Genomic DNA, 12004 nt, shown 5'->3' with positions numbered 1-12004 from the left:
CACTACGTCACAGCACGCGGCGCTGCGCTAGCAAGACTGTGCGGCCCGGAGCTGGTGTATCGCTACGAGTCAGCGAGGACTCGGGGAAGGTCGTTGATATCACCAAGCCACGTTGTACTCGGCAGGAATAAAGGTGCTATGAATTAATAATGTTTCTTTGGTGTTTCTGACGCGTCCAGTCATTTCCTAGCATCCTGACAACTGGAGAGGTCACCGCTCGGCCATCCAGTCCACCGTAGGCGACCGGGACCACCGGCGCGCCTACGTACCACCAAATCTTTATCTTCAGAATGTCCTTATTTTATCAAACGAATAGTTCAGGCAGCATGTTACGGCCGTCCTCAGGCCCTGTTTGCCAAGGAACAGTAAAACACAATGCCAATATCTGAAAACTAATTTGGCATTGTATTATTCATCTTTGGTAAACAGGGCCTGAGGATGGTGGTAGTATATAATATGCCGTCGAAACTAGTCGTTTGATAGAGATGCAACTGCGGTGGTACTTCTTATCTTCCTCTCTTTCTCTCTCTCTCTCTCTCACAATCAACTTAAGTCCCTCGTCCATGTAATAAGATGGACATCAATAAATTGAATGTCGAGTGCCTTTAGTGGTCTGTGTATGGTGTGATTTTCTCCCAGTCGCTACATATCTTAGCAATGCCAGCCTATACTAGACAGCCTTCTCCAGAGTGATTCACGCTCACGATGTCACGGTCACGTCAACCGTTACGTCCCGTCCATACAAAGACACAAAACAGGTCCGAACGCTGTTGCAGAGGCAACGGAAAAAGCATGCGAAGTTCAGAGGAACGCGAAATCCCGAAGATTGGCTAAAATTTACAGACGCGCGAAATTTGGCACGGACTTCAATGTGAGATGCCTTTAATAGGTTCCACAACGAAACATTGTCTCGAAATTTGGTAGAAAATCCGAAGAAATTCTCGTCGTATGTAAAGTACACAAGCGGCAAGACGTAGTCAATAACTTCGCTGCGCAGTACCGATGGTACTGTTACCGACGACTGTGCCGCTAAAGCGGAGTTATTGAACGCAATTTTTCGAAATTCCTTCACCAGGGAAGACGAATTGAATATTCCAGAATTTGAAACACGAACAGCTACTAGTATGAGCGTCTTAGAAGTAAATACCTTAGGGGTTGGGAAGCAACTCAAATCGCTTCATACGGGCAAGTCTTCAGGTCCAGATTGTATACCGATTAGGTTCCTTTCAGATTACACTGATACAATGGCTCCCTACTTAGCAATCATATACAACCGCTCGTTCACCGATAGATCTGTACCTACAGATTGGAAAATTGCGCAGGTCGCACCAGTGTTTAAGAAGGGTACTAGGAGTAATCCATCGAACTACAGACCTATATCATTGACGTCGGTTTGCAGTAGGGTTTTGGAGCATATACTGTATTCAAACATTATGAATCACCTCGAAGGGAACGATGTATTGATACGTAATCAGCATGGTTTCAGAACACATCGTTCTTGTGCAACGCAGCTAGTTCTTTATTCGCACGAAGTAATGGCCGCTATCGACAGGGGATCTCAAGTTGATCCCGTATTTCTAGATTTCCGGAAAGCTTTTGACACCGTTCCTCACAAGCGACTTCTAATCAAGCTGCGGGCCTATGGGATATCGTCTCAGTTGTGCGAGGAAGGTCGGAGTTCGTAGTAATAGACGGCAAATCATCGAGTAAAAGTGAAGTTCAAAAAAATGGTTCAAATGGCTCTGAGCACTATGGGACTCAACTGCTGAGGTCATTAGTCCCTAGAACTTAGAACTAGTTAAACCTAACTAACCTAAGGACATCACAAACATCCATGCCCGAGGCAGGATTCGAACCTGCGACCGTAGCGGTCTTGTGGTTCCAGACTGCAGCGCCTTTAACCGCACGGCCACTTCGGCCGGCAAAAGTGAAGTGTTATCGGGTGTTCCCCAGGGAAGCGTCCTGTGACCTCTGCTGTTCCTGATCTACACTCCTGGAAATTGAAATAAGAACACCGTGAATTCATTGTCCCAGGAAGGGGAAACTTTATTGACACATTCCTGGGGTCAGATACATCACATGATCACACTGACAGAACCACAGGCACATAGACACAGGCAACAGAGCATGCACAATGTCGGCACTAGTACAGTGTATATCCACCTTTCGCAGCAATGCAGGCTGCTATTCTCCCATGGAGACGATCGTCGAGATGCTGGATGTAGTCCTGTGGAACGGCTTGCCATGCCATTTCCACCTGGCGCCTCAGTTGGACCAGCGTTCGTGCTGGACGTGCAGACCGCGTGAGACGACGCTTCATCCAGTCCCAAACATGCTCAATGGGGGACAGATCCGGAGATCTTGCTGGCCAGGGTAGTTGACTTACACCTTCTAGAGCACGTTGGGTGGCACGGGATACATGCGGACGTGCATTGTCCTGTTGGAACAGCAAGTTCCCTTGCCGGTCTAGGAATGGCAGAACGATGGGTTCGATGACGGTTTGGATGTACCGTGCACTATTCAGTGTCCCCTCGACGATCACCAGTGGTGTACGGCCAGTGTAGGAGATCGCTCCCCACACCATGATGCCGGGTGTTGGCCCTGTGTGCCTCGGTCGTATGCAGTCCTGATTGTGGCGCTCACCTGCACGGCGCCAAACACGCATACGACCATCATTGGCACCAAGGCAGAAGCGACTCTCATCGCTGAAGACGACACGTCTCCATTCGCCCCTCCATTCACGCCTGTCGCGACACCACTGGAGGCGGGCTGTACGATGTTGGGGCGTGAGCGGAAGACGGCCTAACGGTGTGCGGGACCGTAGCCCAGCTTCATGGAGACGGTTGCGAATGGTCCTCGCCGATACCCCAGGAGCAACAGTGTCCCTAATTTGCTGGGAAGTGGCGGTGCGGTCCCCTACGGCACTGCGTAGGATCCTACGGTCTTGGCGTGCATCCGTGCGTCGCTGCGGTCCGGTCCCAGGTCGACGGGCACGTGCACCTTCCGCCGACCACTGGCGACAACATCGATGTACTGTGGAGACCTCACGCCCCACGTGTTGAGCAATTCGGCGGTACATCCACCCGGCCTCCCGCATGCCCACTATACGCCCTCGCTCAAAGTCCGTCAACTGCACATACGGTTCACGTCCACGCTGTCGCGGCATGCTACCAGTGTTAAAGACTGCGATGGAGCTCCGTATGCCACGGCAAACTGGCTGACACTGACGGCGGCGGTGCACAAATGCTGCTCAGCTAGCGCCATTCGACGGCCAACACCGCGGTTCCTGGTGTGTCCGCTGTGCCGTGCGTGTGATCATTGCTTGTACAGCCCTCTCGCAGTGTCCGGAGCAAGTATGGTGGGTCTGACACACCGGTGTCAATGTGTTCTTTTTTCCATTTCCAGGAGTGTATATAAATGACCTTGGTGACAATCTTAGCAGTTCTCTTAGGTTGTTCACAAATGATGCTGTAATTTACCGTCTAGTAAGGTCATCCGAAGACCAGTATCAGTTGCAAAGCGATTTAGAAAAGATTGCTGTATGGTGTGGCAGGTGGCAGTTGACGCTAAATAACGAAAAGTGTGAGGTGATCCACATGAGTTCCAAAAGAAATCCGTTGGAATTCGATTACTCGATAAATAGTGCAATTCTCAAGGCTGTCAATTCAACTAAGTACCTGGGTGTTTAAATTGCGAACAACTTCAGTTGGAAAGACCACATAGATAATATTGTGGGGAAGGCGAGCCAAAGGTTGCGTTTCATTGGCAGGACACTTGGAAGATGCAACAAGTCCACTAAAGAGACAGCTTACACTACACTCGTTCGTCCTCTGTCAGAATATTGCTGCGCGGTGTGGGATCCTTACCAGGTGGGATTGACCGAGGACATTGAAAGGGTGCAAAAAAGAGCAGCTCGTTTTGTATTATCACGTAATAGGGGAGAGAGTGTGGCAGATATGATACGCGAGTTGGGATGGAAGTCATTAAAGGAAAGACTTTTTTCGTCGTGGCGACATCTATTTACGAAATTTCAGTCACCATCTTTCTCTTCCGAACGCGAAAACATTTTGTTGAGCCCAACCTACATAGGTCGGAATGATCATGAAAATAAAATAAGAGAAATCAGAGCTCGAACAGAAAGGTTTAGGTGTTCATTTTTCCCGCGCGCTGTTCAGGAGTGGAATGGTAGAGAGATAGTATGATTGTGGTTCGATGAACCCTCTGCCAAGCACTTAAATGTGAATTGCAGAGTAATTATGTAGATGTAGATGTAGACTATAATGAGGGAGGAACACAGCAAACAGTAGCATAGGACCCTCTATGTTATGGCAGATCTAGCTAGATTTCAGATACAATGTAGCCGTCATCTTTTCTAAAAACAGAGAGAATGGGAATCGGAATCAAACACTTGAAGTGATTATATCAAGAGGCCTTTATCAGTTGTACAGATTGAAGATTACATGGGAAGACGAACATACCGTTAAGCAGCGAGCCATATAGAGCCAGAAACTTTCTACAATGCAAACACCTTAACCTGGCCAGAGCTCAATTCACACTGAAGCTGCTGTTTACAAGCCTACACAGTCACCCAGTCAGTCATACATGTACGAAAACGGAACACCGGCCGCCGATGTTATGATGTTATTCATTGTATGGCTACCAATTTTGGTGCTCCAACGTACCATCTAAAGGCATTAACTGGTGCTGAAGGGGTTAAAACCACCCATAAGCTCGATGAGTCAGTGAAAACATAACTGGTTTACACAGACGCAGTTATAGGTAGGCTGCATAAACCAGTTATGTTGGCCACCAATGCATCGTGTATACGGATGGTGTTTACCCCTTCAGCATCAGCGAAGGCCTGAAGATGGTGCAATGAAGCACCGAAACTGGTAGCCATACAATAAAGGACTTCATAAGGACGGATGCAGGTGTTCCGTTTTCTTACGTAAGTGAACGGCCGTGGTCCGCCAGACCACCAACCACAAAGGTGGACAAACAAAAACTAGCCAGTCATCTAGTCCTCTCGCACTACTCTCGTGAACGATCAGGTAGCGATGAAAAGCTCCGAATTTTGGGACCGATTTAACAGCCAACTTGTTGTTGGAAGGTGAAGCCATGACCCGTCAGAAACAAGGAACCGCCTATTGCCACCTTCTCTGTAAACTAATGTTCTAGATGTTCTCCAACAAGAACAAGTTCACCGATAACAAATATAACGATCTTATTCCCTAACTCTTGGAAACAGTTTCACCTACAGCTATTACGTAATAAAAGTCATTAATAAATCTGTTGAAGTGAGCTCTAGCGTATGTCACATTATGTCAGTAAATGGACAGGGTAACCTAGTAATTTTTTTATAAATGTTGTTTACATGTAGTTATTTTTCTGTGGTACATTAAAAAATAGCATGTCAGATCTGCTTTCTTGAAACCTTTAATAATAATCTCATTTGTCATGAAAAATGAAATAGCTAAGTTCACATTATATCTCATTAAGCATATATCGCTGTATTCCCTACACTTCATTATCTATTGTGCTGCGTAAACATAGACAAAAGATCCTTTATCACTTAGATACAATATAGCAGGTCAGCAACTGGAAGCAGTTAATTCCATAAATTTTCTGGGAGTAGGCATTAGGAGTGATTTAAAATGGAATGATCATATAAAGTTGATCGTCGGTAAAGCAGATGCCAGACTGAGATTCATTGGAAGAATGCTAAGGAAATGCAATCCGAAAACAAGGGAAGTAGGTTACAATACACTTGTTCGCTCACTGCTTGAATATTGCTGACCACAGTCGAATTACAGCCACTGTCACGAATGATGGCGATGATTATGAAATGATGTGGACAACACAATCACCTAGTCCCTGTGCAGAGAATATTCCCAACGCGTCCGGGAAACGAACTGGGGACCCCGTGATCCAGAGGTAGCAACGCTATTTACTAACCACGTTCTGTGGGGTGTTGATAGAGACACATGCCATGTGTGGACGCGCTTTGTCCTGTTGGAGTATGTCACCACAATACGATTGCATGAGTACGCAGTATTGTGTGATGTACCGTTTTTCCCGCCATAGTTTCCTCAAACACTACCAGCCGTCATCTGATGTCATATCCGAAGACCGAAGACTTCTCACACCTTGACGCCAAGAAAAATACCATCGTGAATCTCCAAAACATCTGAATAGGGGGACCTCCCTCCAGGTTGCCGCCGTACTCGTCTGCCTCGGACATCTGGGTTAGTGCAGAACCGTGATCCATTGCCGAATACGATGCTACGCTACTGATCAGCAGTCCAAGCGTCACGGTCATGGCAGAACCCCAAACTCAGTCGGTGTTAACGGCAGCCTACGCAAGGGGCAGTCCTGGTACACGTGCAGGTACTCTCCGACGAATGGCGCTGCGTAACGCAGATAGCTGCAGAGGTCTTGAATGGCAAGTACAGATGTGCAGGTGTTACGATTGGCTCCATGCACAGTTTAGCGATCCTTCCTTCAGGCGTGGTCGACCGGAAGCTAGACAACGAATACGCCTCCCCTCACGTTCGCAGGCAGTCCCTACGTAGGGCCACTGTGACATCCCAATGCGCCACAAAAGTGAATACTGAACGATTCCACCAGCCGGTAAACTTTGAAATCTGTATGGTGCTGATAGCTACGTATCAGACGAGTACGCCACATCTTCGTGTCCTTCACAATGATCACACTATATCTGAAGCTGTTCACGTCCCTGTTGTATCCTACCAAACCTGGTAACAACACTGAATAGGGAAAAACGCACATTGGTGGCCTTTTCTCCTGACTCAGATAAACTTTTGCCCTAATAATTGAGCCGGCCGCGGTGGTCTAGCGGTTCTAGGCGCTCAGTCCGGAACCGCGCGACTGCTACGGTCGCAGATTCGAATCCTGCCTCGGGCATGGATGTGTGTGATGTCCTTAGGTTAGTTAGGTTTAAGTAGTTCTAAGTTCTAGGGGACTGATGACCGCAGATGTTAAGTCCCATAGTGCTCAGAGCCATTTGAACCAATAATTGAGCTACCTCACACACACTCTTGTAATCATGTAGCTGTCACATACATACACACACACACACACACACGCACGCACACGCACACGCACACACTCACACGCGCACGCAAACATAAGCTCTTTTAATCTGATCATTTACGTGCAGGAGAGTTGGCGGCTTCCTTGAGGGCGTGCGTGATCCTACTGGCGCCACTTACGGGCGTTCCATTGTCTCTGGCCCTCGTCGTTTCATCTTTGCTGGGTTATGCGTTTCTTCTGGGGCTGTGCGGTGGCGAGTGGCGTGTCGTACACGGAGCTGGACAGGTGTGGCTGAGAACTCGGCCTCCCGGCGATTGCAGCGAGTTAACACCGCTATGGGGGCCCGTTTTTTCCTGCGGCGTTGACCATTGCCACCGGCGAGTTTAGTGGGCAAGGAGCGGCTCTCGTCTCGTGGAACCTGGTTACGAAGTGCATCAGTTACTTGTGGTGTGGTAAATACGCCGATAAGTGTTGAACAACTTGTTACCGGTCACAAGCAGCAGTATAGTATTATTCAGTGGCTACCTGGAGCTCTGAAGCTACTGGCCTCCTTCACATTTGTTGAAAATTATCTATGAAGACTTTTTGGTAAATACTGTACATGAAGACTGAAAAATTTGCCCACTGTGAGCTGGCCAAGAGTCCAGTTTCTTTACGCCTTTCGGTAACCCCTCTGGGCGTGTGTGTATCAATCGGGAGGTTTTTGTATGCACCAAGCTAGTTTTTGCAATGTTAATCTTGTACTTGAAATGATGGTTTGTTATTATTGACACTACTGATTGTAATTTCTGTTTGTTGTTGACCTCAAACCGCTTCCTGGGATCTGAAGCTAAAGTTGTGTGCGAGCAGCCCACTGGTACGCACGTGTGGGTCGTGTGTGTGTATGTGTGTGTTGTAACCTCTCCGCGAATATTAAGGAATGATAATTGACCATGAACCATACAATAATATCGATTAAATAATAAACCATGAACCAAATGTAACCTCCCAACAGAAATAATAATCTCTGGTAAATTTTATAAGGACAGCAGCGCTGACCTTCGGCCCTGTATTCTGAATGAAAAAGCAAAAATTCTTACCTCAATAAAAACTGCAATTATATCCGCTCTTAATTATACATTCTTCGACACAGCTTCGTGCAATGCTGGCCTATATATTTCTTTGGATTCTTGGAAGCAATGATAATGCATTGGAAAAATTCTTTAAATTGAAATGAATACTTTTTTTAAAAGAGTTACTTTATATTATAAAAATTATTATTGGGGCATTTTTTCTGAACAAATTAAATTACAATTAACGTACATTATTAATTATGCGCAAGGATGCTTCTTTACCTTCTACAAGAATACTCATCCTCCAGAGCCCTGACCAGAGTCGCGACCAGAGCAGACAGGCGTCGCATGCCGACTCCCGCCGACAACTACCGTTCACTCGCTACTAAAGCCGACCGACTACTACTGTATCCGACTGACTACTACTGCAGACTCGCGCAGACTAGCGCAGACTCGCGACAAGCAACAACTAACAATAAACTACTCTCTGGTCAGAGATTCTGTCATGCCTCGCCCATCGCCGGCGAAGCATACGTCCTACATAACCCTCCACTGGGGGGGGGGGGGGGGGGGGGGCAAAAATTTGGCAGCGATGGTGAGTCAACTGGACTTGCCATGAGCAACAAATTTTTCTTAATTAACTAAGTTTACAATCACAGAATATTTACAGATATAAAAGTACAGAACATGACATAAAATATATTGCACACGCACTGAGTACAGAACATATCAAGCAAATACAAAATGTATACACAATGAGTACAAATGAAATGACGTAAAGTGCACACGCACTGTAGTTCAGAATATATCAGCAAATCACAAAATGTATATGCAATGAATACAAATCATGTTAACAAAATGACGAAAGTGCACACGCACTGTAGTATAGAACATATCAGGAAATCACAAATGTATAGGCAATGAGTACAAATCATACTGACAAATGACAAAAGTGCACACGCGCTGTAGTTCAGAACATATCAGCAAATCACAAAATGTATATGCAATGAGTACAAATCATATTGACAAATGACAAAAGTGCACACGCACTGAAGTGTAGAACATATCAGCAAATCACAAAAATGTATATGCAATGAATACAAACCATGTTAACAAAATGACGAAAGTGCACACGCACTGTAGTACAAAACATATCTGGGAATCACAAAATGTATACGTAATGAGTACAAATCATATTAACAAATGGCAAAAGTGCACATGCACTGTAAAACTCTTTAGCATTTTTTACAACAAATAAACATAATGAGTACAAATCAAATGACAAAATTGCACATGCACTGTATATGTCTTTATCATTTTACAAGAATTAGGAAAGGAATGGGAAGGATTGTGTCATGGTTGTAGCACTTTAGGTTGCACGCAGCTGCACTGAAAGTCCATATTTTTCTACAGAAGCACAACACCAAGTGAGACAATCTGAAGCTCTTTTCCTTGAAGTATTAATCAGTGTAGCCAAGACACTAAAATGTCGTAATAATATTCCATGCTATCATTTTGGCAGTACACTAGGTACACCAAACAGTCGGACCATAATAACATCTCCATCGCTCAAGTTGGTGGACAGCATGTCGTGTCAACACCATGTTCTTTTAAAGTAGACCTACGTAGAATTAGTGCAAAAAAAAAAAACAAATATAGTGCTCCATGATCATGAGGATAGACAGGACAAATGGATATTGCAGTAATTTCTGGTAATTAGATCAGAACGTGAAGGACATTAAGTCACATAGTAGTCTTCATTGAGAATTACACTAGTCTAACAACTGATTTGAGTAATTGGTGGCACTCATCGCCCAGTTACTGAACATTTCTGTACCATGTATATAGTATTACAGAATAATGTTCATAAATTATCTGAATATAGTAATTATTGGCACTCATTGCCCAGTTACAAACCATCAGAAGTCATCATTCAAAACAGAAGCTAATGAATGGCATAGTATTAACATAATTCACTTAATTATAGTAATCTTTGGCATCATAGGTCATCTTATTACAGTAATCAGTGGCATTCATTGGCCAGCTACAAAGCATTATCTTTTTTTGCATTATTCAGAAGTCATTATACAAAATGAGTTAATTATTGGCATACCATTTATACATAGTTACCTAAATATAGTAATCATTGGCATCATAGGTCATCTTCTTACAGTAATCAGTGGCATTCAAAATGAGTTAATTATTGGCATAGCATTTATACATAATTAATCTAATTATAGTAATCATTGGCATTATAGGTCATCTTATTACAATAATCAATGGCATTCATTGGCCAGTTTCAAAGCATTTCTTTTTGTATTCTTCAGAAGTCATCGTTAAAAATGAGTTAATTATTGGCATAGCATTGATACATAATTAATCTAATTATAGTAATCATTGGCATCATGGGTCATCTTATTACAATAAACAGTGGCATTCATTGGCCAGCTACAAAGCATTTTTTTGTATTATTCAGAAGTCATTACTCCAAATGAGTTAATTATTGGCATAGCATTTATGCATAATTAATCTAATTATAGTAATCATTGGCATCATAGGTCATCTTATTACAGTAATCAGTGGCATTCATTGGCCAGTTACAAAGCATTTTTTATGCATTATTCAGAAGTTATTATTGAAGTGACATACTATACATAGCTGATCAGTATTACTCAGAACTCCCATAAACTAGTAGCATTATTTGGGACTGGTAATTCCTTTGTTTGTTTTTGAGTTATTGCTGCAAATGAAGATGTGTAACGTCATTCGTCATGAGTGAGCTGTACCAAGGTTATGAAACAAGTAGAGTACATGTGATCACATTCATAAACGACATAGGTTTAATAAACAACTATTTATACCACATTAATTTCATGAATAATTTCTCCTGCAAAATATACTAAACGGATTATGAAACTGAAAGAAGAAACGCGTATTATGCTGAAAAGTAGTGAACTTCGAATTAACAGGTAGTGAAATGTGTATAAAAATATATATGTTCTCTAGCTGTCCTTTCCAAAACCTTCAGTCATCATACCATGCGATATAAGACATACTGTCAAAACGAACTGCAACAAATACTTAAATAACTACATAGCATCTCTTAACTAACAGTAAATATATAAACTTCATCATTATTTTCATCTCCAAAGAAAAACTTCATTATCCATATCACCATAACTCCATTATTATCATCACCTGTAAAGAAAAACTTCATTATCCATAGTAGCATATTCTTCATCATTATTCATAACCATTAATTATCATCTGCAAAAAAGTCACTTCATTATTCATTATACAACTATTCCTTATTTCTAGCATATTTCATCACTAAAACTAAGATGTGTAGTTCTGTCTGACAGCCTGCATCAATCACCTTGTATTCTGAAAGAAAAAATTAGTTAAGACTGCTATCATACGATGTGTATAGTATATTCTTGTTAATGCTTTTTAATTTTGATCCATTTACTCTTTAACATGAGGTATTGCATCTTCTTTCGTTCATTCCGAAGGTTAAAGTCCCATTTCTGTTTAATTTATTTCTTTTACACGTTATTTCTTTCTGAAAATGATGAACAAAGATTAATGTCTTGCATTTAATTCATATACCCATTAGATAAAAACTGGTTTATAGTAACATAATTGAGCATACAGCATAGCAAGACAGAAAACGTAATATGTCAAAAACATCGACAGTGTTCAGAAGCAAAAATGTACACAGTGTATCACAATGTAGCAGCAAAAAAAAAAAAAAAAAAAAAAAAAATGTAAAATAGTCACGATGTTTAGCTATCATAAGGCAAAATGATAAAGTCAACTGGTGTTTCTTATATCTTAAATATTTCATAGTACATACAAACAAAACAGGAGAACAATCATGCATACATAAAAAATGGAAA

Source organism: Schistocerca nitens, chromosome 7 (genome assembly GCF_023898315.1).
Source record: "Schistocerca nitens isolate TAMUIC-IGC-003100 chromosome 7, iqSchNite1.1, whole genome shotgun sequence".
Lineage (NCBI taxonomy): Eukaryota > Metazoa > Arthropoda > Insecta > Orthoptera > Acrididae > Schistocerca > Schistocerca nitens.
The sequence above is the reverse complement of the archived record's forward strand: the minus strand, read 5'-3'. Positions refer to the sequence as shown.